The following is a 25,004-nucleotide window of genomic DNA, read 5'->3' on the forward strand; positions in this document are numbered from 1 at the left end:
ACCTGTGAAGCCATGTGTCCCAAACATTATGGTGCCCTGAAATGGGGGGAACTATGAGTGAACGCAGCTGTACTTTCTACATGGTGAATCCAAAATGTATTAAACATCGTTTAATAAAATCTGACAATGTGCACTTTAACCACATGCGATTTTTTTCTATTACAAATCTCAAATTGTGCAGTACAGAGGCAAATAAATAAATGATGGTTCTTTGTCCCAAACATTATGGAAGGCACTGTAGCATTGCATGGTCTACACATAGCAACCTCCTGATACCAGAAAAATGCAATTAAGATAACAATGGAGATCACAATCAATACAAGTAAGCAAGCAGCCATCACAGAAGCATCATACAACAAACAGTACAGAAACCACAAAGCAGCCTCAAGCTGGAGACCCGGGAAAGGTTGGAAATTTTAATCAGAATCAAATTGCAGACTCTGAAGATTAATATCTTAAATGTAAGATATCAACCTTCAAAATATTGTAACAGTAAAAGCAAACAACCCTTAATAAAGTTGGGTTTCACAAAAGACAACATTGAAAATGTACGAGGGTGAAATATCAAACAGCATAGGAAGATTTGATGGTGAATAAAGATCTTTACAAAAGCCGTGGGTGAAATGGAAAGCTATTGAAGTGGAAACAAATGAAAAAAATGCATTTTTTACAAATACAACCACCAGAATAATAATAATAATAATAAATTTTATATTTAATGGGCGCCTTTCATACAAAATCTCAAGGACACCTTACATAGTAAAACATATAATCAGAATAAAATAAGTAATAAAGACATCACAGAGACACAAATTAAAAACAGAATTCATTCCAAAAACAGAAAATCAAAAACACAGTGTGAAGAGAGAGCAGCGGCAACCAATTCGTGCCAGCGTCCACTCTCTCTTCACGGCAGCCATCTTGGACACAGACTTACAGGATTACATTAGACAAAAAAAATCATCCCCCCACAATGGATACCACTGTGGGGGAAGGCACAATGTCCAGTCCCCATCCCCAGTTCACCCCAAAGTCAGGCCTATTGAGGCCACCGCAATTGCCTCTACGGAGGCCCGATGTTCCTGGCCGTTCTCACCGGGTGATCTTGCCCCGGCGTCGGGAGAGTCCTCTCGGCGGCTGGGCCACCTGGAACGGCCGCTTCCTAGCTTGAGACCGCGGCTTCCGGAGCCGACAAGGACGCACCGAGTTGGAGCTCCTAGGCTCCCGTTGTTGAAGTCGGCGCCGCCTCTCCGCTCCGCAAACCCGCAGCCCGGAGTTGTTGCTCTCGGCGGTCCAGCTCACCAGAGCTCCAGCGCGTCGCTCCAGCGCGGCGACCCAGGCAAGGCATCGCCCGCTCCGCGATAGCGCTCCAACACTGTGCCGCCACCGAGGCCAAGCTGCTGGGCGGTGCCCGCCAGGAAACGGCGCTCCAAGCCCGCTGGTAGGCCACGAGGACGGGTCAGCGGGCAGCCCGGAGAAAAAGCTGCCACACCGACCAGGTAGGGACCTAGAAATAAAGTTGAGACCTACCCCCCACATTAAAAAGTCCATATCCCCTACAAACGAAAAACAGGACTCACTAAAAACTATAAAAAAAACGAATTAAAACGGACGGCTGCTGGCTAGCAGCCGTTCACCAAGATGGCTCCTCCATCCTTTACTACGTGGAATAAAAGTGATTGCTGACAAAACTAATCGTAAACATGACATGTTATAGATTGAAAAACTAAGATCTCAAGAGATGTCCTGGTGTGAAACAAGATAATTAACACATGAACCCTCTCTGACCAGTCAGCCTACACAATTGTTTTAATTCAACAGCGCAGATAACTATCATAAATGGAAAAACTGCAATGCATAGACGTGCATCCAGAAACTAATTTTATGAAAAGACAAATTCTGATAGACAAAAGATATTGCAGTCTACATGAGAAATAACAAATTACCTCAGCAGATGTGGAATTTAATAACATTTTAATTTTTTTGCGTAGCTCATTTGGAAAGGCTCCCAAAGACAGCAATGAACGTGAAATGAATGCCTTTATTATGAAGGCTGGTGGGAAGAAACAGAACTGGGTTCTTTCTGAAACAGAGATGGACGTTATAAGTGAAATGTGAGTGGAAACTCGATTGAGTCCAAATATTATGCCTAAATAATGATTTGGACAGTTTAAAGTGAAAAGGCTGAATACTCTCAATTTTTCCAATCATTATCTTGATGGAATTTTAACCTATCCAAGACAAGCAGCGTGGAAGAAACAAATGAACAGTGGCAGATGGAGAAGTAGACAATAATAATTTTTAAGTGCTGGAGTAAAACAGCAGGTCAGACAGCATTTCAGGATGGCAAGGATAGATGATGTCTCAAGTCAGGACCATTACGTAGGCCGATTGTAGTGGGGGATAAAGCTGGAAAATAGAAGGGGGTGGGACAAAATCTGGCACCCATCAACTACTGAGTTATTGATGCATAAGCTCAGTACTAAACTGACAAGGGAAATTGGGTAAACTGGATTTATTATGGGGAACAAGGAAATGGCAGATGAACTGGACAGGTACTTTGGATCAGTCTTCATTAAGGAGGACACAAACAATCTTCCTGATGTATTAGTGGCCAGAGGATCTGGGGTGACGGAGGAACTGAACGAAATCCACATTAGGCAGGATATGGTGTGGGGTAGACTGATGGGACTGAAGGCTGATAAATCCCCAGGGCCTGATGTCTGCATCCCAGGGTACTTGGTAAAGTGGCTCTAGAAATCATGGATGCATTGGTGATCATTTTACAATGTTCTATAGATTCAGGATCAGTTCCTGTGGATTGGAGGGTAGCTAATGTTATCCCACTTTTTAAGAAAGGCAGGAGAGAGAAAACAGGGAATTATAGACCAGTTAGCCTGACATCAGTGGTGGGGAAGTTGCTGGAGTCAATCATAAAAGATAAAATAGCAGCACATTTGAATAGCAGTAACAGGATCGGTCCGAGTCAGCATGGATTTACGAAGGGGAAATCATGCTTGACTAATCTTCTGGAATGTTTTGAGGATGTAACTCGTAAAATAGACATGGGAGAGCCAGTGGATGTAGTGTACCTGGACTTTCAGAAAACATTTGATAAGGAGATTAGTGGGCAAAATCAGGGCACATGGTATTAGGGGTAGAGTGCTGACATGGATAGAAAATTGGTTGGCAGATAGGAAACAAAGAGTAGGGATTAACGGGTCCCTTTTCAGAAAGGCAGGCAGTGACCAGTGGGGTACCGTAAGGCTCAGGGCTGGGACCGCAGCTATTTACAGTATATATTAATGATTTAGATGAAGGGATTACAATTATCATTAGCAAATTTGCAGATGACACAAAGCTGGGTGGCAGTGTGAACTGTGAGAAGGATGCTATGCGAATGCAGTGTGACTAGGACAGCTTGGGCAGATGCAGTTTAATGTGGATAAATGTGAAAACAGGAAGGCAGATTACTATCTAAATGGTGTCAAGTTGGGAAAAGAGGAAGTACAACAGGATCTGGGGGGTCCTTGTTGATCAGTCAATGAAAGTAAGCATGCACGTACAGCAGGCAGTAAAGAAAGCGAATGGCATGTTGGCCTTCATAACAAGTGGAGTTAAGTATAGGGCAAAGAGGTCCTTCTGCAGTTGTACAGGGCCCTAGTGGGACCACATCTGGAGTATTGTGTGCAGTTTTGGTCTCCATATTTGAGGAAGGAATTCTTGCTATTGAGGGAGTGCACAAGGTTAATTCCCGGCATGGCGGGACTGTCATGTGCTGAGAGAATGAAGCGGCTGGGCTTGTATACTCTGGAATTTAGGATGAGGGGATTTTATTGAAACAAGATTATTAAGGGTTTGGACATGCTAGAGGCAGGAAACATGTTCCCGATGTCCAGAACCAGAGGCCACAGTTTAAGAATAAGGGGTAAGCCATTTAGAATGGAGATGAGGAAACACTTTTTCACACAGTTTGCGAGTCCGTGGGATTCTCTGCCTCAGAAGGCGGTGGAGGCCGGTTCTTTGGATACTTTAAAGAGAGAGCTAGTTAGGGCTCTTAAAGATGGTGGAGTCAGGGGATATGGGGAGAAGGCAGGAACGGGGTACTGATTGTGGATGATTAGCCATGATCACATTGAATGCAGTGCTGGCTCGAAGAGCTGAATGGCCTACTCCTGCACCTGTGTCAATTGTCTATTACTGAGGGCCAACATTTTAATGAGAGTGATTCAAATGTGCAGCAAAGATTTCTGACATTGTGAGCAACCAACTTGATCACCGTAAGAAAACAATACTGATCTTTAAGCCAAAAAGTAAACCAAGGCAACTCACCTAAATGCAATAAATGAGGAACCAAAGAGACACAGGCTAAGACAGCTGCATTTGAACTTCTAGAGGACAGGTGAATCACGCTCCGACTATGCAAAGCCATTCAACATCCATTTGGTATAAAGGAAAATAACGATTCACCACCTAAAATACTCACTTGGCCATACGTTTAAACGGTAACCTGTTCTAATACTTACATCTTAATACCACCTTCCAAATGCTTGTCCTCGACCATCAAGGATGTCATGGGCAATAGATATAAAGCAGTAGCACTGGATGATTTCTCCAAATCACCACCGCCTCGAAAATATATTGTCATTCCTTCATTGTTGCCGCTTATAAATCCCGGAACTCTGCATCGAAAAACGGACTCATATCTAACAATCTCAGATCAAGCAGACAGCACCAAAATGGTGCTCTCATTCTTATATTTATTTTATTCTATCATCATTAATTTTGAAGAAGTGTCTTTGACCTCTGTTCTTCTATCTGTAGATATTGCATCAACTGCTTACCGTTTCCAACATTACTGTTTTTTTAAATAGTCAATAATCAAGTTCAGCAAACAATTGGTAAGGCAAACAATATATTGTATGAAGATTTGAGTCCAATAACATCTTGCTCCAGTTACAAAGAACCCTGGTGAAAGCTCATTGAGAACATTCTGTACAGGAGTAACTCAGCGAGACAGGCAGCATCTCTGGAGATAATTATTGGGTGGCGTTTCATAAGTTCATGTGATACGAGTAGAATTAGGCCATTCAGCCCATCAGGTCTACTCCACCATTCAATCACGGTTGATCTATCTCTTCTTCCGAACCCCACTCTCCTGCCTTCTCTCCATAACCTCTGACACCCGCACTAATCAAGAAACTATGTATCTCTGCCTTAAAAATATCCACTGACTTGGCCTCCACAGCATACTGTGGTAAAGAATTCCACAGATTCACCACCCTCTGAGGAAAGAAATGTTTCCTCATCTCCTTTCTAAAAGAACATCCTTTAATTCTGAGGCTATGCCCTCCAGTCCTAACCTCTCCCACAAGATGAAACATCCCCTCCTATTCTGTATGTTTCAATGAGGTCCCCCCTCAATCTTCTAAACTCCAGCAAGTACAGGCCCAGTGCTGACAAACGCTCATCATTCCTCGTACCTTCTTCAAACTGGTCTCGACCCAAAACGTCACCCATTCCTTCTCTCCTCAAATGCCGGCTCCGCTGAATTACTCCAGCATTTTGTGTCGATCTTTGGTGTAAATCAGTATATGCAGTTCCTTCCGACACATTCTGTACAGGTCTGGTCTCCACGTTTAAAGCTACAATCATGATAGAGACAACACAGGAATTTTTTGCCAGATTGATTCCTTTGATGGAGAGTTGATCATGATGAGTATTTAAATAGTCCAAGCCCAAGTGCTCGGTTGAGTATGATGACAGCAGCTTTTTTTTTTCTTAACCATACAAAATTAGTAAATGTGCTTTAGAATTTGAATATAATGCTCATGTTTCTTAATAATAAATCAATGAAAATAATACACTGGTAATAATGTTTCCAAAATATCTTAAACTCACTTCAATAAGTATTCATATTTTAATGCCACTCAATGTAAGAAGCATACCAGTGCACTTCAAGAGAAACACAAGAGAATGATTCAGCAAAACTTCTGTCACATAAGGTTGAGACTCAGTCCTTTGACATTGAAAGAGATGAAGTGCATCAAAAGATGCTGCTTCATCTATAGAAATACAAATAGGAATTACACAGAATACAGTGTATTTTTAACAGCAAATGCATTCCGTTTTCATATTAAGTGCACATTAATGTAATTTGGTTGTGCAACCTTGTGTTACAGCCAAACATCAGAAGTCTGAAGAAGGGTCTCGACCCAAAATGTCACCTATCCCGTCTCTCCAAAGATGCTGCCTCACCCGCTGAGTTTCTCCAGCATTTTTGTCTACCTTAGAAGTTAAGAGTTACTCACTTACATGTTGAAACTGTACCGATTAAAAAAAACATTTAACTTAGAAATCTGTAAATAATAAAACTTGCATGCAAATGGTACCTTGAACACCGGAGGCTGTCCAAGAGCCATTCATACAATTGTCATCAGGGATAAATGCTGGGAGCCAAAGGATTAGAAATGCTAGCTAATTCAGAGCTTAATACAATTCAGTTTCATGGTGATTGTAATGGAGAACGATAATTGCAGATATTGTTGTTTGGCTAAAGGTACAATGTTGAAATAATGGCAACAAATTATTTAAGAAATTTGCTTAAGCTTAATGCAAGAGTCTGAGAAGCTGAAGCACTGGTGGGAGATTCAAATGGAGGGACAAAGTCATTGATGGTTTTGAATATTAGACTTCCAATTTTACTACCAAACACCAAATAAAACAATGCAAGTTTGGATACCAGCAGTTTCAACAAAACTCCAGTTAATGAGTTCAGTAAACGATCCAAGGGGAGCTCAGGGAACAACCCATGGGAAGCATTGTAGCAGCTAAGTAGAAGCTGAGGTTGGAATTTGGAAGTTAACAAAAATGGGATTCAGCAGAGGTCAACAAGAGTCAAGAGTCTTTAATCGCCACATCACATCAATAGAAAAATGAAATTCTCACTAGTTTCAGATTTACAGTCCCATCAACACAATGGCAAATAAAAATAAAATACTCAACACACAATCAACCAATAAACAGTAATACTTGGTGACCAGACCGTAACAGTCACCGAAGTCATGAAGTTCAACCAAAACAAAGATGGTCGTAGATCATAATTGCTGAGGTAGGTTTCTGTAATTTTCAAGAATATGATGGTTGATATTTACTAACACTGTCAAATTATACAGAAATTAAAACATAAATAGGATATAGTGAGCGTTTAGATACTAAACTCGGGGTTAAGATTGCAGACCTATTGGGCCTGAGACAGCAGTTTGGGGAAATGATGAGATTATTACCAGGGAGGAATCCAGTGGTCAGTATATCAATAATAGTGCTTGTATTTTTGCGACTTGACAGTTTATTATCAAACCTTTACACAAAAGAGAAGCAAAACCAAATATAAAACATGTCAACACGTAACCAGGGAGCATGCGACCCAATTAAACCTTTGCTTGTTATAATCCAGCCGTTGCACACCCCGTCTCCTCTGTTCCAAAACATTTGCGAAAGATCCCCCGCATTGCCTCCACCCCCTTAAAATGGAACGAAATCATTTCAAAACCGCCTCGCTGCTTCTCACTGTCAAAAAATGACCATTCACCAAAACACACCCAATTTCCGACGGGGTAAAATCAACTTCGCAATGAACACCTTGATCAAAGGCATAAAGGTAATGCTAAAAATGTCTCTCCACCCCTCGAAATGAAGGAGCATCGGAAAATAAAAGGGTGATAATTTGGGACAGATTTTGAAAAGGATAATTACCTCGGAACAGAGTCTTGGGCGGCTCACAGAAGGTGGGAGAAGCTCGGCGCTGTATTCATTCAGCCACGAAATCTTACAATTTAAAAGAGAGGGCAGGGAGGATAGAACAACAGCGATTGCCACTCCTTCTGCAGCGTGTGCGCGCAGGAGAACGAACCGTGCTGGACCCGGAGCTGAAGCACTGTCTCACGGCACTCACTCCAGGTGTAAAGGCTTGCACACTCGCTCAATCGTCGTGTCGCGTCGTGTCGTGACGTGACGTGACGTGTCGTGTCGGGCTCGGCTCCGCCCTCCCACGGGAATCAAATCAACGACAAGAACCCAACCGTCCCCTGCACGGGCCACCCACCTCTCGTGCCGATTCGTTGGCTGGCGCGCCTGCGCACTGAGCCCCACCATCCGCTCGCCGGCTGGCGCGCCTGCGCACTGAGCCCCACCATCCGCTCGCCAGCTGGCGCGCATGCGCAGTGAGCCCCAGCATCCGCTCGCCGTCCCATGATGTCAGTCGCCGTCCGACGGCCGCTCGGCCCGCGCGTTGCGTGGCAACCGGATGCTGCCTGTCCCGCTGAGTTAGTGCAACATTTTATATCTACAGTGCGAACCAGCATCTGCTGCTCCTTCCCACACGACCTGTCACTCACCTTGGCAAACGGCGGGTTCTTGGTTTCTTGGTCCTCCAAAATATTCCAAATGGAATTTAAACTGGAGGTGGTGGACTTAAGCCAGAAAGGGTTATTGGGAAGAAAGAGCAACTTTAAATTTAGTTGCATCTGGTTGGGTAACTATAGTAGGGTGGAGATTATTCCATGCTTTAATTGTGCGGGGGAAGAACGAATTGCTGTACACGTCCGCCTTTGTAGCTGGAATCACAAATTGGGTCGAATGCCCTCGTCTGCTCCTAATTGGTTTGGGTTTGGTGTAGGTCTTGTGATCTATGTCTAGCTGACCATTTAACATTTTGTAAAAACAGGTCAAACGGTGAGCTTCACGTCTGTCTTGGAGAAGGTTCCACCCCAGAGAATTCAGAAGTTTGGTAACACTCGCTTCTCTCTCATAGGTGTTAGTAACAAATCGACCTGCCTGTCTTTGGACACGTTCGATGGAATAATTTTTTTTATTTGTGTATGGGTCCCATGCTGCAACTGCGGTCTAACAAGGGTAAAGGCGGGGAAGGCAATCAGTCCAATCTGCCCGTAAAATAGCAGGAGACAGCAGGAATGGGTGACGTTTCGGGTCGAGAGAGACCCTTCTTCAGACATGACTTTGTGTTCTCCAGTGATGCTGCCTGTCCCGCTGAGTGACTCCAGCATTTGTGTCTACAGTGTAAACCAGCATCTGAAGCCCCTTCCTACACATTTCGTCGACCTCCAAACTGTGTGGAATAACACAGCCCTTTGCTGGGAATTTGCAAAGAACCCCGAAAATACTTTGTAAATCCGAGAAAGCGCTGAGAAACAACCTTCGCGGTCCATTGAATGCTTAGGAAGGAATTGCAGATGCTGGTTTGCACCGAAGATAGACACAAAATCAATGCTGGACGAATTCAGAGGGACAGGCGGCATCTCTGGAGAGAAAGAGGATGCTCCAGAGATGCTGCCTGACCCGCTGAGTTACTCCAGCATTTTGTGTCTATCTACGCGGTCGACGGTTCAGCTTCGTGAACGCTATGATTTCAGTGTCGATTCAGCAAGGTTTTATTATCCATGTTCACCAGAGATGCTGCCTGACCCGATTAGTTACTCCAATACTCTTGCGTCTTTTTTTATATAATTATTCTTGGTACACAGATGACATACATATTTCAGAGCAGTAAACAGCTATTTGTTACCTTTTTGTTCGATTAAGGCGAGAAAATTAAGGTTTTCTGGGGATCAAAGGCAATAAAGGAATTGCAACCCTGTTTGTCTTTTGCATCTGAAACACCCTTCGCAAACCATTAATTCAATCCCACAACCCAGCAAAGGAGTGAAACTGATCCATGATGGGAGTGGCTTGATGGGAGTGGCTGCGCTGCCTTGCAGCTGCGGCTCGCCTGCAGTCCGTTTGCCTTTTCTGTTTTTTGGTTTTCTTTTGTCCTGTTTTTGCAGTTTGTTTCGGCTTGTTTGGCTGTGTGTGTGTGGGGGGGGTGGGTGTGGTGTGTTTTTTGGCTCTTCCTTCGGGGGGATGCGACTTTTCCTGCCGTATCCCCGTCTCCGTGTCCGTCTGCGCTGAGGCCTATCGCGGAGCTGGCGGCCTCCAACTGCGACCGACCTCGAGGCTGTGGAGGCTGTGGAGCAGAGCCAGGACTTACCAACGCGAGCCTGGCCGACTTCGGGGCTGTGGTTGCGGTGCGGCACAACTTCCGACCCGACTTTGGAGCCTCGGAGGCTCGGCCGCGGGCCAGTGGGCCAGTGGACGACATCATCGGGAGCTCGAGTTCTGTTTTCCGGAGCTCCCGCAACTACAGCTGCGTCCGCTGGACTGGAGGACGGCAGATTCGGCAGCTTCGACCGCCCCGGGCCGCGGAGTTTGAACCGGCCCGTTTGCGGAGCTCGGATTCAGCCTGCGGGACTTACCTACCATCACCCGGCGGGGTCATAACATCGGAGGCTTGGATTGCCTCAGCGCAGAGGGAGAGCAAGGAGGGAAGAGACAATGACTTTGGGACTTTAAACTGTGTTGAGTGTTTGTTATTTATTCTATGTTATGACTGCAGGCTAAACCTTCGATATTCCAGCATCTGCAGTTCCCTTTTGAACAATTGTTTGTTTTGTTTTTGTTTTTGTCTTTTGTTTTTACCTTGTTTGGGATGTGTTTACCTTGTGTGGGACATAAGATGGAAATTAGCTACTGGCTACAATCTTGCATATTACGCAAATGTTTATTAATATGCACTGTCCCTAATAAAATCAATTCAATTCAAATTCAATTCATGGCGTGATCATGTTTGACCCTATGATAAACTTTAAACGGTACTGGAGTACCATCACTTGCACTGCTAAACGATTGCATTATCCACTAATTTGTTATTGTTCATCCTTCTAACCTAGTTTAGTGTCTCTATTCCTCAATATTGACCCTTTCACATTTTCAGAACTTTTACCTCCAGCCATGGCTTCAACGCAAAGCTGTGAAATTCACTCCCTGAATTTACAACTCTTTTCTCGAGCAGGACACTGCATGAAATCTTACTCTTCAGCGAAACTTTTAATCATCTTTTGGCTTGTCCACTTATGTGCTCCATATTACTTGACCGCACACGTGTCAAAATAACGTGTGATACTTGGTTGTGTTCACAATGCTAAGTTATTACAAGCTTTGAGGAGAGACTAGACAGGCTGGATTTGGTCTTCAGGGAATGGAGAAGACAGGAGGGGCACCTGATTGCAACTGTATCACAGTATGGTATAGCAACTGCTCTGTCTCCGACCGGAAAGCATTGCAGAGGGTGGTGAAAATTGCCCAACGCATCACCGGATCCTCGCTCCCCCCCATTGAGTCTGTCCAAAGCAACCGTTGTCTGCGAAGGGCGCTCAGCATCGCCAAGGACTGCTCTCACCCCAACCATGGACTGTTTACCCTCCTACCATCCGGGAGGCGCTACAGGTCTCTCCGTTGCCGGACCAGCAGGTCCAGGAACAGCTTCTTCCCTGCGGCTGTCACACTACTCAACAATGTACCTCAATGTACCTTGGTGACTGCCAATCACCCCCCCCCCCCGACACACCTCCCACAGGAAAAACACTATGACTGTATGCATGTAAATAGATTTGTTTATTGAAATCATATTCTATGTCGCTCTTCCAGGGAGATGCTAACTGCATTTCGTTGTCTCTGTACTGTACACTGACAATGACAATTAAAGTTGAATCTAAATCTGAAAATTAAGAGGGGCATTGGTAGATGGGAAACTTTTCCACTCAGAAGAAATCAAGTTCAAGTTCAAGTGAGTTTATTGTCATGTGTCCCTGATAGGACAATGAAATTCTTGCTTTGCTTCAGCACAACAGAACATAGTAGGCATTGACTACAAAACACATGAATAAATAAACTGATAAAGTGCAAATAACAGATAATGGGTTATTAATGTTCAGAGTTTTGTCCGAACCAGGTTTAATAGCCTGATGGCTGTGGGGAAGTAGCTATTCCTGAACCTGGTCTTTGCAGTCTTCAGGCTCCTGTACCTTCTACCTGAAAGTAGCAGGGAGATGAGTGTGTGACCAGGATGGTGTGGGTCTTTGATGATACTGCCAGCCTTTTTGAGGCAGCGATTGCGATAAATCCCCTCGATGGAAGGAAGGTCAGAGCCGATGATGGACTGGGCAGTGTTTACTACTTTTTGATGTCTCTTCCTCTCCAGGGCGCTCAAGTTGCCGAACCAAGCCACGATGCAACTGGTCAGCATGCTCTCTACCATCCAGAAGGCATAAGCTTAGTTTTAGAGGTTGGAGATTTAGAGGTGATCTGAGGAAGAATGTTTTCACATCGAGGAAGGATGAAGGCTTTAACACACTACAAGCAGGTACTCTCAGAACATTTAAGTCTTCAGATAAACAATTAAAATGTCATGGTATGCAAGGCTACAATCAAATGCTGGAAGGTGGATTAGCAAGACAGTGGGCCAACGGTTCTGTTTGTAAACATATGACTCATGAGCTTAGTTAGAAGAGACACAGAAGAGCAGCTGCTGCATTACACTTCCAGTGATCCATTTTCATTGCTGTCCATCAAAAGCTTTTTATAATCATTTTGAATAGACGGATTTCCACCCCAGGCTCCAATTTCCTCCAACATCCCAAAGACATGCTAGCTACTGGATTCAATGGCTTATATAATAAAACCAAAATGTAAGAGAGTGGTAGGAGAATCAGTATTTGAGATAGAACAGATAACAGGTAAATAAATGGCAGCATGAGATTGATGGGATTGTTCAAAGAGCCACTCAATGGGTTGAATTGCTTACTTCATAGAAAACATAGAAACATAGAAAATAGGTACAAGAGGAGGCCATTCGGCCCTTCGAGTCAGCACCGCCATTCATCGTGATCATGGCTGATCGTCCCCTATCAATAACCCGTGCCTGCCTTCTCCCCATATCCCTTGACTCCACTAACCCCTAGAGCTCTATCTAACTCTCTCTTAAATCCATCCAGTGACTTGGCCTCCACTACCTTCTGTGGCAGGGAATTCCATAAATTCACAACTCTCTGGGTGAAAAAGTTTTTTCTCACCACAGTCTTAAATGACCTCCCCTTTATTCTAAGACTGTGGTCCCTGGTTCTGGACTCGCCCAACATTGGGAACATTTTTCCTGCATCTAGCTTGTCCAGTCCTTTTATAATTTTATATGTTTTTACTGGACCAAGTGCAGACCCGTTGGGTCTGTCCCCCAACGTGCGGTTGTGGGGGGGAAAGGTGGCATGCAGCGTCACACACTAACTACCCCCCCCCCCCCCCCGCACTCACGCTAATGGAGGGGAGAGAGAGGGGGGAGGGGGGGAGGAGAGAGGGGGAGTGCTGAGAGGGGGGTGAGAAGGGGGTAGGGGTGTGTGGAGGGGAGGGGGGGTTTAGGGGAGGCCTGGTATGCGTGGGGCGGGCCCACCTTTATGGAGGGAGGAGGAGAGAAGCGACCACGAGCGGGGGAGAGCGAGCGCGGCGGGGGGGCAGTGAAGAAGGGGGGGGAAGTAGAGGGGGGAAAGGACGAGGGGCGGAAGGGGAGAGGGGGGGAGGCGGAGAGGGGGACGAGGAGAGGGGGGAGCAGAGGACTAGAGGGGGGAGAGGAGAGGGGGGAGAGGAGGAGGGGGTGAAGCGAGGAGAGGGGTGGGCGGAGAGGGGGGGAGGAACGAGGGGGGGAGAGGAGGAGGAGGCGGGCCGATAGAGGAGGGGGGAGAGGAGGGAGAGGGAGGGGGGCGAGAGGGGGGGAAGGAGGAGAGGGGGGGACGAGGAGGAGAGGGAGGGGGGGAGTGGAGAGGAGGAGAGGCGAGGGGGGAGAGGAGGAGAGGGAGGGGGAAGAGGATGAGAGGTTGGAGGGGGGAGAGGAGGAGAGGGAGGGGGGAGAGGAGGAGAGGAGGGGGGGAGAGGAGAGAGGAGGGGGGGGAGAGGAGGGGGGAGAGGAGGAGAGGGAGGGGGGAGAGGAGGAGATGGAGGGGGGGGAGAGGAGGAGAGGGAGGGGGGGATAGGAGGAGAGGGAGGGAGGGAGGGAGGGAGGGAGGGAGGGGGGGAGAGGAGGAGAGGGAGGGGGGGGGGAGAGGAGGAGAGGGAGAGGGGCAGAGAGTGCCTTTTTACTTCAACCAAACCCAAACAACCATTTGCAGGCAGTGCTTTTTTACCTCTAACCATATTTTCATTTTCAAACCATTAAGGGTACTCACAGTGCTGTAGACATTTGTCAGTGTCATTCAGAGCTCTGATTGAGGCACACCACTTGCAGAGACTGATTGAGGCACAGCACTTTCTGGTTTTATAGTCCCTCCCCCTCCCTCCAGCAGGGGCAGCAGAGAGAATGGGGAATTTTGTAAAAACAATAATATCTCTGTCAATTTTCATCGACGGGAAAAATCCTCGGCACACATGCGGCGGAGGGGGGCTCTGAGCGAGGTGGCCAAAAATGACGGCCATAGGTGGCGGCGTACTCTCGGAAATCGCAGCACAGAAAGTCAAAACCGGTCAAGAACAAACTTTTAGTAATATAGATAAGATCCGCACAGCATGATGCTGCCCTCACCATGCTTCACCGTACGTATGGTACTGGCCAGGTGATGAGCGGTGCCTGGTTTCCGTCAGACGTGACGCTTGTCATTAAGGCCAAAGAGTTCGATTTTGGTTTCATCAGACCAGAGAATTTTGTTTCTCAAGCCTTTTGGCAAGCTTGAAACATATAAGATTGTTAAGGGCTTGGACACACTAGAGGCAGGAAACATGTTCCTGATGTTGGGGGAGTCCAGAACCAGGGGCCACAGTTTAAGAATAAGGAGTAAGCCATTTGGAACGGAGACGAGGAAACACTTTTTCTCACAGAGAGTGGTGGGTCTGTGGAATTCTCTGCCTCAGAGGGCGGTGGAGGCAGGTTCTCTGCATGCTTTCAAGAGAGAGCTAGATAGGGCTCTTAAAAATAGCAGACTCAGGGGATATGGGGAGAAGGCAGGAACGGGATACTGATTGGGGATGATCAGCCATGATCACATTGAATGGTGGTGCTGGCTCGAAGGGCCAAATGGCCTACTCCTGCACCTATTGTCTATTGTCCAAGCGGACTGTCATGGGCATTTTGCTGAGGAATGGCTTCCGTCTGGCCACTCTACCATAAAGGCCTGATTGGTGGAATGCTGCGGATACAGTTATCATTCTGGAAGTGTCTCCCATCTGCACAGAGGAACTGTGGAGCTCTGTCAGAGTGACCATCGGGTTTTTAGTCACCCCCTGACCAAGGCCCTTTTACCCCGATTGCTCAGTGTGGCCGGGCAGCCAGCTCTATGAAAAGTCCTGGTGGTCCCAAAGTTCTTCCATTTAAGAATGACGTAGGCCACTGTGGTCTTCGAGACCAGCAATGCTGCAGAAATTGTTTTATACCCTTCCCCAGATCTGTTCCCCAGAATTGTTTTATACCCTTCCCCAGACACAATCCTGTCTCGGAGGTCTACGGACAATTCCTTCATTTTCATGGCTTGGTTTTTGCTCTGACATGCACTGTCAACTGTGGAACCTTATATAGACAGGTGTGTGCTTTTTCAAATCATGTACAAACAATTTAATTTACCACTGGTGGACTCCAATCAAGGTGCAGAAACTTCTCATGGATAATCAATGGAAACAGGATGAACCAAAGGTCAATTTTGAGTGTCATAGCAAAGGGTCTAAATACTTATGTAAATGTGATATTTCAGTTATTTCTTTTTAATTACTTTGCAAAAATTTCTAAACACCTGTTTATCATCTTCATTCTGGGGTATTGTGTGTAGATTGATGATTTAAATTTTTTTTTTAATCCATTTTAAAATAAGGCTGTGACGTAAGTGAAGGGGGTCTGAATATGTTCTGAGTGCACTGTACACATACCCACAAGTACACACACACACACATATATATATATATACTAGACCAAGTACAGACCCGTTGGGTCTGGTCCCCGAACGTGCTTCAGACCCCGAGTATGGGGAGGGGGGAGGTGAGGGGGGGGGGGGGGGGGAGGAGGGGGGGTGTTGTTACCAAACTGAACTCACTGTGGAATGAATGCATTAATGGAGCCACTTTGCTGCTGGATCCGAAGTTGTCCGTGCCGCTGATGGTAAAGTCTGTGAAAGCGGCCCCATTAGAGACTGTGAGGCCTCGCATCCTCGGCGCTTCTGACACGCCGGCTCTGTCACGCTGGCTGTTCCCCTGCTGCTCAAAAAGCAGTGGTTGAACATCCGATGTTTGCAGCATGACAGAGCCGGGCCAGGCACCAGCGGTAGGGAAAAAAGTTGGCGTTTTTCGAGCAGAGCGCTTCAGACTCCGAGTACTGAGTTATGGTGGGTGGCCAGCAGGCGGCGACAAAATGAGTGAGTGGGGGGGGGGGGTACATAAAAATGTCCAAATGTTTTGAGGAGTGCATGAGTGAATTAGCTAGCGAAATGGAAGAATTCATGGAGTTTCAGCATGTGGGTTTGGCGGACCAAGGAATCAAAGGCCGAATCTGACATACACCCACACACATACATACACGCACACACACGCACACGTACACACACACACACACACACACACACAGAGTTTTAATAGTATATAGATATATATACACAGTACTAAGTGGGACCCGTTGGCCTTCATGGCGTGATTGACAGGAGAGAGAATCTCAACAATTTTTAAACACTAATAATACTTTTATTTTTAATCGATGGGAAAAATCCTCGCCACCTTATGAGCGGAGGGGGACTCTGAGTAAAATGGCCAAAAATCACAGCCGTACGTAGTAGCGTTTTTTCTAAAATCAATATTTTGACAACTTTAATTAGGCAAGGAAACTTTAATTAGGCAAGGCAACTTTAATTAGGCAACACCTAATTTAGCATTTAGCATTTCCAAACCAAAGGCAACACAGCTTTAGCATTTCCAAACCAAAGACAACACAGCGTTAGCATTTCCAAAGCAAAGGCAACACAGCTTTAGCATTTCCAAACCAAAAGCAACACAGCTTTTGCATTTCCAAACCAAAGGCAACATAGCTTTAGCATTTCGAAACCAAAGGCAACACAGCTTTAACATTTCCAAACTATATTTTCAAACCACATTAAGGACACTGACAGATCAGTAAAACCACTCACAGTTTAGTAGACATGTGTTCAGTGTTATTCACAGCTCGGACTGAGAGACGTGACCCTCTCGCTCCCACATCTTGCAGAGACTGACTGAGGCACTCAACACTTCCGGGTTTTATAGTCCCTTCAGAAGGGGCGTGGCCTGCAAGTTCTGGGTCTGCCGTGAACAGTTCTGCATTGAGCTCATCTTGGCATGGGGCTTTTCCCACTTTTGAGAGACCTAATGGCTGTAACAATTTCCTCCTTAGTTGGTGGTTCAGTGCTAATGTCCAGGTCATCCTCTGCTTGTTGGGTGTTAGCCTTTATTATGGTCGGTGCTCTAATCATTGAAGTATTCCGCCCAGCGAGGTTCTTGTACTGCTTCTGTTGTTAGGAGTCGGCCCTTTTTGTCTACAGTTGGTGTCTCAGTGGTTCGACGATTTTCGCCACAGATTATCTTGCTTATCTTGTAGACTTTCCCTTGCTCCCCTTTCTCAGCTGCATCTTCTGCTTGATTAACAAGATCTTCCAGGTACGCCCGTTTGTCAGCTCTGGCTTTCCTTTGAACTGCTTTGTTTGCTTCTTGGTACTGCATCTTGTATCTTTCTTGCAGCCGTTTGGACTTTGTCTCATTTATTTGCTTCTTTAATTTTCTCCTATCTTCAATGATTTGCCATGTGTCTTCAGTCATCCACTCCTTTTTTGTCTTCTGCTTAAACCCCAGGCAGGCTTCACTGGTTTTCACATAAGCTATTTTGGTTTGTTCCCACACAGTATTAATATCATTTGCATTTGGCTCTGTGTGATAGTCCATATCTGCTAGAGCCTGAAACCTGTTCCTTAATTGTAACATGAAAGAGCCTTTCACTATTGGGTCATGTAGTTTCTCAACGTTGCCTGCCTGTCTTTTTGCTCCCAGTTTTCCTCAGTTTTACTTTGAGAACAGCCAGGACTAGGTAGTGGTCACCACCAACATCAGCTCCCCATTTAACCTTAACATCAAGTAATGAGCGTCTCCATGAGCTGTTAATCATCAAGTGGTCTATCTGATTCTTATCCTTTCCATTTGGCGAGCACCAAGTCAGTTTGTGGATGTCTCTGTGCGGAAAGAGTGTCCCTCCAATTACTAGGTTGTAAGTGGTGCAGAGTTCTATTAGTCTCTCTCCATTCTCATTCATAGAACCACAGCCCTCCACCCCCCCCCCCCACCCCCCCCCCCCCCCCCCCCCCCCCCCCCCCCCCCCCCCCCCCCCCCCCCCCCCCCCCCCCCCCCCCCCCATAGCTCTTTCCTGGTTTGTGTTGTTGTTTCCAACCTTGGCATTCAGGTCCCCCATCACAATCTTCATGGCATGTCTTGGTGTGTTTTATAACTCAGCCTGTAGTTGCTCATAGATTTCATCCTTAACACCATCATCACTATCGTTTATTGGAGCATAACACTGGATGATGGTTGTATTAATTTTCTTCCCCCCCATTCTGATCTTCATGAGTCTACTACTGAAGGTTCCCACTCCATCAAACTATTTTCTACTCCTTTCTTTAAAATGATGGCTCCTCCTTCTCTGTGATTCTCGTCATCCCTTCCTGAGTACAACACTGTCTCCCCTGTGCTGGTCCTATGTCTCCCTGATCCCGTCCATCTACTTTCACTTACTCAAAAAATATCTAGGTTGTAGCGTCTCATCTCTGATGTCACGTGCTAGTTTCCCTGTGTCGTACATTGTTCGTACATTCCAAAAACCTATCCTAGTCTTATGTTTGGCATTTAGAAATTTCACCTTCTGCCAGTAGCTTCCTTTCGGCTTTCACCATTGACATTCATCCTAGCATCTGTCGGTAGCCCTGGATGTCCATCACGCCCAGTAGTGTTAATTCCTTCAGTTGCTGTTTCCGTAACATGTTTGTTTTACGAGACAGGGTTGTTAACCCTGTGCTCAACCTCCAACCAGGAGGACCAGTGGATCGCTCTTCGTCTCGCCTCTACCCTTCGACCTGTCCAGCATGGGAGACCCTAACAGGAGACGAATCTCCCACTGACATAGCTCTAGGGGTCACTGAGACACACAAGCTCCCCGACCACGACAAGGTTCCAATCCAACGGGGAGGGCATCAAATGTTACCGAGAGGCAAAATATTGAACCATTATTTTGCTTCAGCATTTATCAAGGGGATAAAACTGGTGGAGATAACATGAGATGCAGAGAATAGTAATAATATGGTGATTTCAATAGAAAAAGGGATAAATAAATCAAACATTCAAAATCTCAAGATAAAAGAGCTGGTCATGGTGAAATACATTCATGCATTTAAAAAAATTCAGGAAAAGAAAACAGAGGCATTAGTACATATTTAAATTTTTTTTAAAACATGTAATTCCAGAGAGATGGGAGATAGCTAACGTAATACAAATATTTAAGAGAATAGAACTCACCCTGGGATTTATAGATCGCTAGTGGAAATGTTGGCTAATGTCATCTTTGTCAAAGGACAAATAGAAGAAAGCTAAAGGTCAAATAATAATGCATAGTTAATATATATTTCAAAAGGGACATGCTTGGACAATCACATTTTTTTTCAAGAGAGCAAAACAGAGGGTAAACAATGCGTTAGCAGTTGATACAATCTATCTATATTTTCAAAAACCCATTGATAAAGTGCTCCCCATTAAACTAATGAATAAAGGCAGAAAATGTAGCTCGAGAATAAACAATAGAATAGATTGCTTGCTTGTTTCAAAGTAGAAAGGAGAGAATTTGAAGGAAGGATAACCATTCACAATGGATAAAAATGGATATTGGTGTAAAAGAATCAGTCCTGGAACCACTGATGTTTACAGGTCAGAATTTATAGTTACAGTAAAAGTGCAACAATTACATTTCCGTACTAGTATTCCAGATGCCTTTAGTAACAATTCAGAGACCGAGTTGAAATCCCACCCATGCAGCATTCAATTAAACACATGATATTAAAAAACAAATTGTTGATAGTAATGATGACCATAGACTATCAGGGCATCATCAAAATTAAACCTGTTCTGTGATGTCCTCCAGGAAAAGAAATCTACCATTCTTACTCCAAAATCACCATTTTGCTTAACTCTTAGTTGACCTCTGAATTGACTAAACAAACCATTGAGTTGTATCACAACAAATACAATGGGGTGTCGGAGGGAGGGTGTAGCTCTGGGAATCCTCAACATTGATCCAGATCTTATGGTGTCTCATATCATCAGCCCAAACATGGTAAGAAAATCCCCTCCTGATAAATCCATCTCTTATTCTAGCTCAGGATGTTCTTTTAGGAAGGAGATGAGGAGAAATTTCTTTAGTCAGAGGGTGGTGAATCTGTGGAATTCTTTGCCACAGAAGACTATGGAGGCCAAGTCAGTGGATTTTTTTACGGCAGAGACAGATTTTTGATTAGTACAGGTGTCCAAGGTTATGGGGAGAAGGCAGGAGAATGGGTTTAGAGGGAGAGATAGATCAGCCATGATTGAATGGCGTAGTAGACTTGATGGGCCAAATGGCCTAATTCTACTCCTATTCCTTATGACCTCAGTTGACGAATCCTTCATACAGAGCAATATTTGAAAGAAACCTTTTAAATGACAAGGGCACAAAGTGTACTCTGGTTATTCACCATTCTAAATATCCACACCCTCCACCACCAGCACACAAATGCTGCCCATTATGCCATCTACAAGATGCTCCTGGCCACTCAAGCAGCACCTTCCAAACTCATAACCTCTTCAGGCACATGGGAACATCAATATTTGCAGGCTCCCCTCCAAGTCACGCACCAGCCTGACTTGGAAACATATCAGTACTCTTTCATCATCAGTGGAAGTAAATCCCGGAACTCCCCAAGCAATAGCATAATGGGTAGGAAGGAACTGCAGATGCTGGTTTACACTGAAGACAGACACATAATGCTGGAGTAACTCAGCAGGACAGGCAGCATCTCTGGAGAGAAGGAATGAGTGATGTTTCGGGTCAAGGCCCTTCTTCAGACTGAGAGTCAGGGGAGAGAGAGACATAGAGATATGGAAGGGTAAGGTGTGAAAACAACAGATCAAAGGGGAAGGTACACAAAATTGCTGGGGAAACTCAGCGGGTGCAGCAGCATCTATGGAGCGAAGGAAATAGGCGACGTTTCGGGCCGAAACCCTTCTTCAGACTTTCTTCAAAGGGGATGTTGATCAAGGAAAATGTACAATAGTTCATTGTTAGCTCAAGGGAAGGTTACAACAAGGCATACAATCAGTAAAATGTAATCAGGAGGACAGTGAAACTAGTCGGAGAACGAGGATGGGGGAGGGATGGAGAGAGGGAAAGCAAGGATTAATTGAAGTAAGATAAATCAATAATCATACCACTGCATTGTAAGCTGCCCAAGTAAAATATGAGGTGCTGTTCCTCCAATTTGCGTTGCTTGGGATAGATGGGACAAGTGGAGCATAAATGTCAACATGCATTGGTTCATCAAAATGGCCTGCTTCTGTTCCATATATCCTGTGTAATTTAAGATTCTCTCATGAATCATGTACTGTAATCAACCCACATGAGGAAACATAACACCTTGGGAAGCACCTGTACACTCTTGGTGCCAAAGGCGCTGCCTGATCTACTGAATGTTTGGAACATTTTATGTTTTAGTGTTGATGTCACTTGTTGTCAAGCGTTCTCTATTTTGCATTTTTTTCAATTCATTTTCAAAAATCTAATTGAGCATTTTTGTGTATCTTTGCTGGATAAGAAATACAGTATACTGCACCAGAATATTTCTAGATTCTTGTTAAAAATTCATATATTCAGTTCTATTTCATATGAAAGAACAGAATGTTTACAGGTGAATACAATCAGCAGCCAATATAAGCACACAAAAGACAAATTGCCAGTCCGCAGTGTCGGATAACATCTGTGGTTTGAAAGATTAATGTTACAAATCTTTCTTCAGATTTATATTCCTTTTTATCATCTGCAAATCTTACATTCTTATGTTTGCTGGCATGCAGTATATGCCAAAAATTAAATTTATTTTTCTGCTCATGTACTGATTTAGATATGATTTTAACAAAAATAGAAAAAAAATGCTGTAAACACTCAGCAGCATCTGTAGAAAGAAAAAAAGCAGAATTAACATTTCAGCACCAAATGCAATAAGTAGAATGGCCACACCGTCTTTGCTGTCCTGATGGAATTAATTATTTCACTGACACAATCACCCACAAGTCATTTTCATTTAATCCCAACAAGTGATGTAACCTGAAATATTGTTTCCAGTCCAGCCTAAATCTAAATTATGTAATCTTTATAGCATCTATTATTTCCTTTCTATCGTTGTTAGCAACTCTCCAGTTTGAACTAATTGTACAAATACTAATTGTAGCCATTTTAATACCTTGAAGAAAATTCCAATATTGGATGTTGGGCAAGTATGACTAATTGAAAACAATGTTAAATTGATTTGAGTGGGTGAGGCAAGGTCCTACTGAAGATTGTAAGTGTGCGTGTCTGTGTTTGGATAATGTTGCTGAAAAAACAACAAGTACATACAATACAATACAATACAATTCAATTTATTGTCATTTGGACCCCTTGAGGTCCAAACGAAATGTCGTTTCTGCAGCCATACATTACAAACAAATAGACCCAAGACACAATATAATTTACATAAACATCCATCACATTGCTGTGATGGAAGGCCAAAAAAACTTATCTCTCCACTGCACTCTCCCCCCCGATGTCGGAGTCAAAGTCAAAGTCAAAGCCCCCGGCGGGCGATGGGGATTGTCCCGCGGCCATTAAAGCTACGCCGGGTGATGCAAGGTCGCGCACCGGGTCTTGGTGTTAGAGCCCCCGGCGTGCGCTCGCAGAGACCCGCGGCCATTCCAAGCCGCGCTGGGCGGTGCTGTAAGGCCCCGCTCCAGGAGCTCTTCAACCCCGCAACTCGGGCGGGAGATGTCGCCGTTGCGGGAGCCCTGAAAAGCGGTCTCCCCCCAGGGACCCGCGGGCTCCCGGTGCCGCCGTCCGCCAGACCCGCAGTTGCAGCCTCCGAAACTCCGGAGGTCGGGCCGCAGCAGCGTCCACCACCGCTCCACCCGCTCTGGACTCGGCCAGCTCCGCGACTGTGAGGTGAGTAGTCGGCACCAGAGCCCCCGGTCTTCCTGTTGGAGGCCGCTCCTCGTTGCAGCCCCAACGACAACGGAGACCCGACAAAGAAAAGGTCGGGTCTCCCGTGCAGGGAGAGATTTAAAAGTTACCCCCTCCCCACCCACACCACCCCCACCCCCCCACACACATACCCCAACAAAAAATAACAAAAACTACATAAAAACATAGACATAAAATAATAAAAACGCAGATGGACTGCAGAGGCCGCTGCTGACGAGAGTCGCGCCGCCCACCGAAGTAGAGAAGATATAAGACATTAAGGATACTTCCTTTGTCAACATAAGAGTCATAGTTACAGGAAATGGGAAGCCAAGCTGTGACATGTGATTCTGGACAACGGTTAGATAAAAAGGGGTAGAACGAGAACAGTATCACAAAAGTGACCAAAAGGAGGAGTAGAATTAGAGAAGAAAGATGTATTTAAATACAACATTTAGAACAAAACAATGAAAAGTTTTAACTTTCAACCTTATCGGAACATATAAGCTTCGCACTCTTGTTATTTTATGTTTGAATGTCTACCAAAGGTCGCATGCATATTCAGTTTTGCCAGGTCCTGTTTTACAAAATTGAAATTGACCTTCCCTCAACTCAAGAGTCAGACCTCTGCAGAAACTATTCCACAACCTAATGTGTTTGAGAAGATGACAATAAATGGATCCACCATTTTCGTGGATACCTCTTTTAATGCCCAGGGATGCAGATTTACCATGCCTCGGGATTTATTGGCTTTTCGTCCCATTCATTTTCCAGTCTCATTTTTTTTCTAACACAAAATTCCTTTAATTTCTGAATCATAGACTAACAGACTAATATCCATGCTAGCCTCTGAAAATAATTCAATAGTCTGAAGAAGGCTTTTGACCCGAAACATCACCCATTTCGTCTCTCCAGAGATGCTGCCTGTCCCGCTGAGTTACTCCAGTATTTTGTGTCTACCTAAGCACATACTACTCCATTTTCAAGAGAGCCCTGCTAAATTTTTCAATTCAGATATATATCCAATTCATATTTGTAATTTACCATTAGAAGTGCTTTAATCACTCTGTCAGGATGTTGCACAGAATATTAAAAACTAAATCTTGGCACAAATTTACTAATCCTCTTAAACTGGTGCCCTCTAGCAAGTGTGCCAGTGAGCACAGTTTTCCTCATTCTATCAAATCCCTTCCGCAATACCTTTTAACTTTTCTTGTTTCAATGTCACTTCTGTACATCCAATTGAGATAATGGGAATGGAAGTTGATTGTCACTTCAAATCACTGGCATTTGCCAGATGAGCCAAGAGGTCTAGGTCTTCTTTCCTTGTGATTTTTAACATTAAGTTTGAAGCATCTGCAGTTCCTTGTATCCACTTCAATCAAATTCATTCGATTCATATTCAAATCGATTCAGTTCCTGTAACATCATGAAATGATTGAACGCTGGATGCAAAACAAGCTATAGCACAAAATCACATCTTGACTAATGCACTGAAGAGCAGCATCACAGAAGGATCAGAGCTCCTGCCAATCTGTTCCAGGAGTTACAACATTGGAATCTACCCAACAATTTAAAAAAAATGCATGCATATGTTGCCGTAATGCATGATGAATACAATATAGCCAATAAACACCCATTGGTCCTCTTATCCATCATCAAAGTCAAAGAGTCACAGAGTGATCATAAGATCATGTGATAGGAGTAGAATTAGGCTATTCGGCCCATCAAGTCCACTCCACCATTCATCATGGCTGATCTATTTCTCCCTCCTAACCCCATTCTCATGCCTTCTCCCTATAACCTCTGACACACGTACTAATCAAGAATCTGTCAATCTCTGCTT

At 44.7% G+C, this 25,004-nt stretch overlaps 1 protein-coding gene across 5 annotated transcripts in view; it reads right to left on the reverse strand.

Moving 5' to 3' along the window:
• The window catches only part of mpp7 (membrane palmitoylated protein 7), a 424,513-nt gene extending 416,408 nt beyond the window's left edge, over positions 1–8,105 (reverse strand). For all 5 annotated transcript variants that reach the window (XM_033016205.1, XM_033016225.1, XM_033016218.1 and 2 more), the window contains exon 1: positions 7,756–8,105. The gene's annotated coding sequence lies outside the window, so the exon portion shown is untranslated. The remainder of the gene's footprint in view (positions 1–7,755) is intronic.
• Positions 8,106–25,004: the final 16,899 nt, after the last annotated feature.

This window comes from Amblyraja radiata, chromosome 2, assembly GCF_010909765.2.
Source record: "Amblyraja radiata isolate CabotCenter1 chromosome 2, sAmbRad1.1.pri, whole genome shotgun sequence".
NCBI lineage: Eukaryota > Metazoa > Chordata > Chondrichthyes > Rajiformes > Rajidae > Amblyraja > Amblyraja radiata.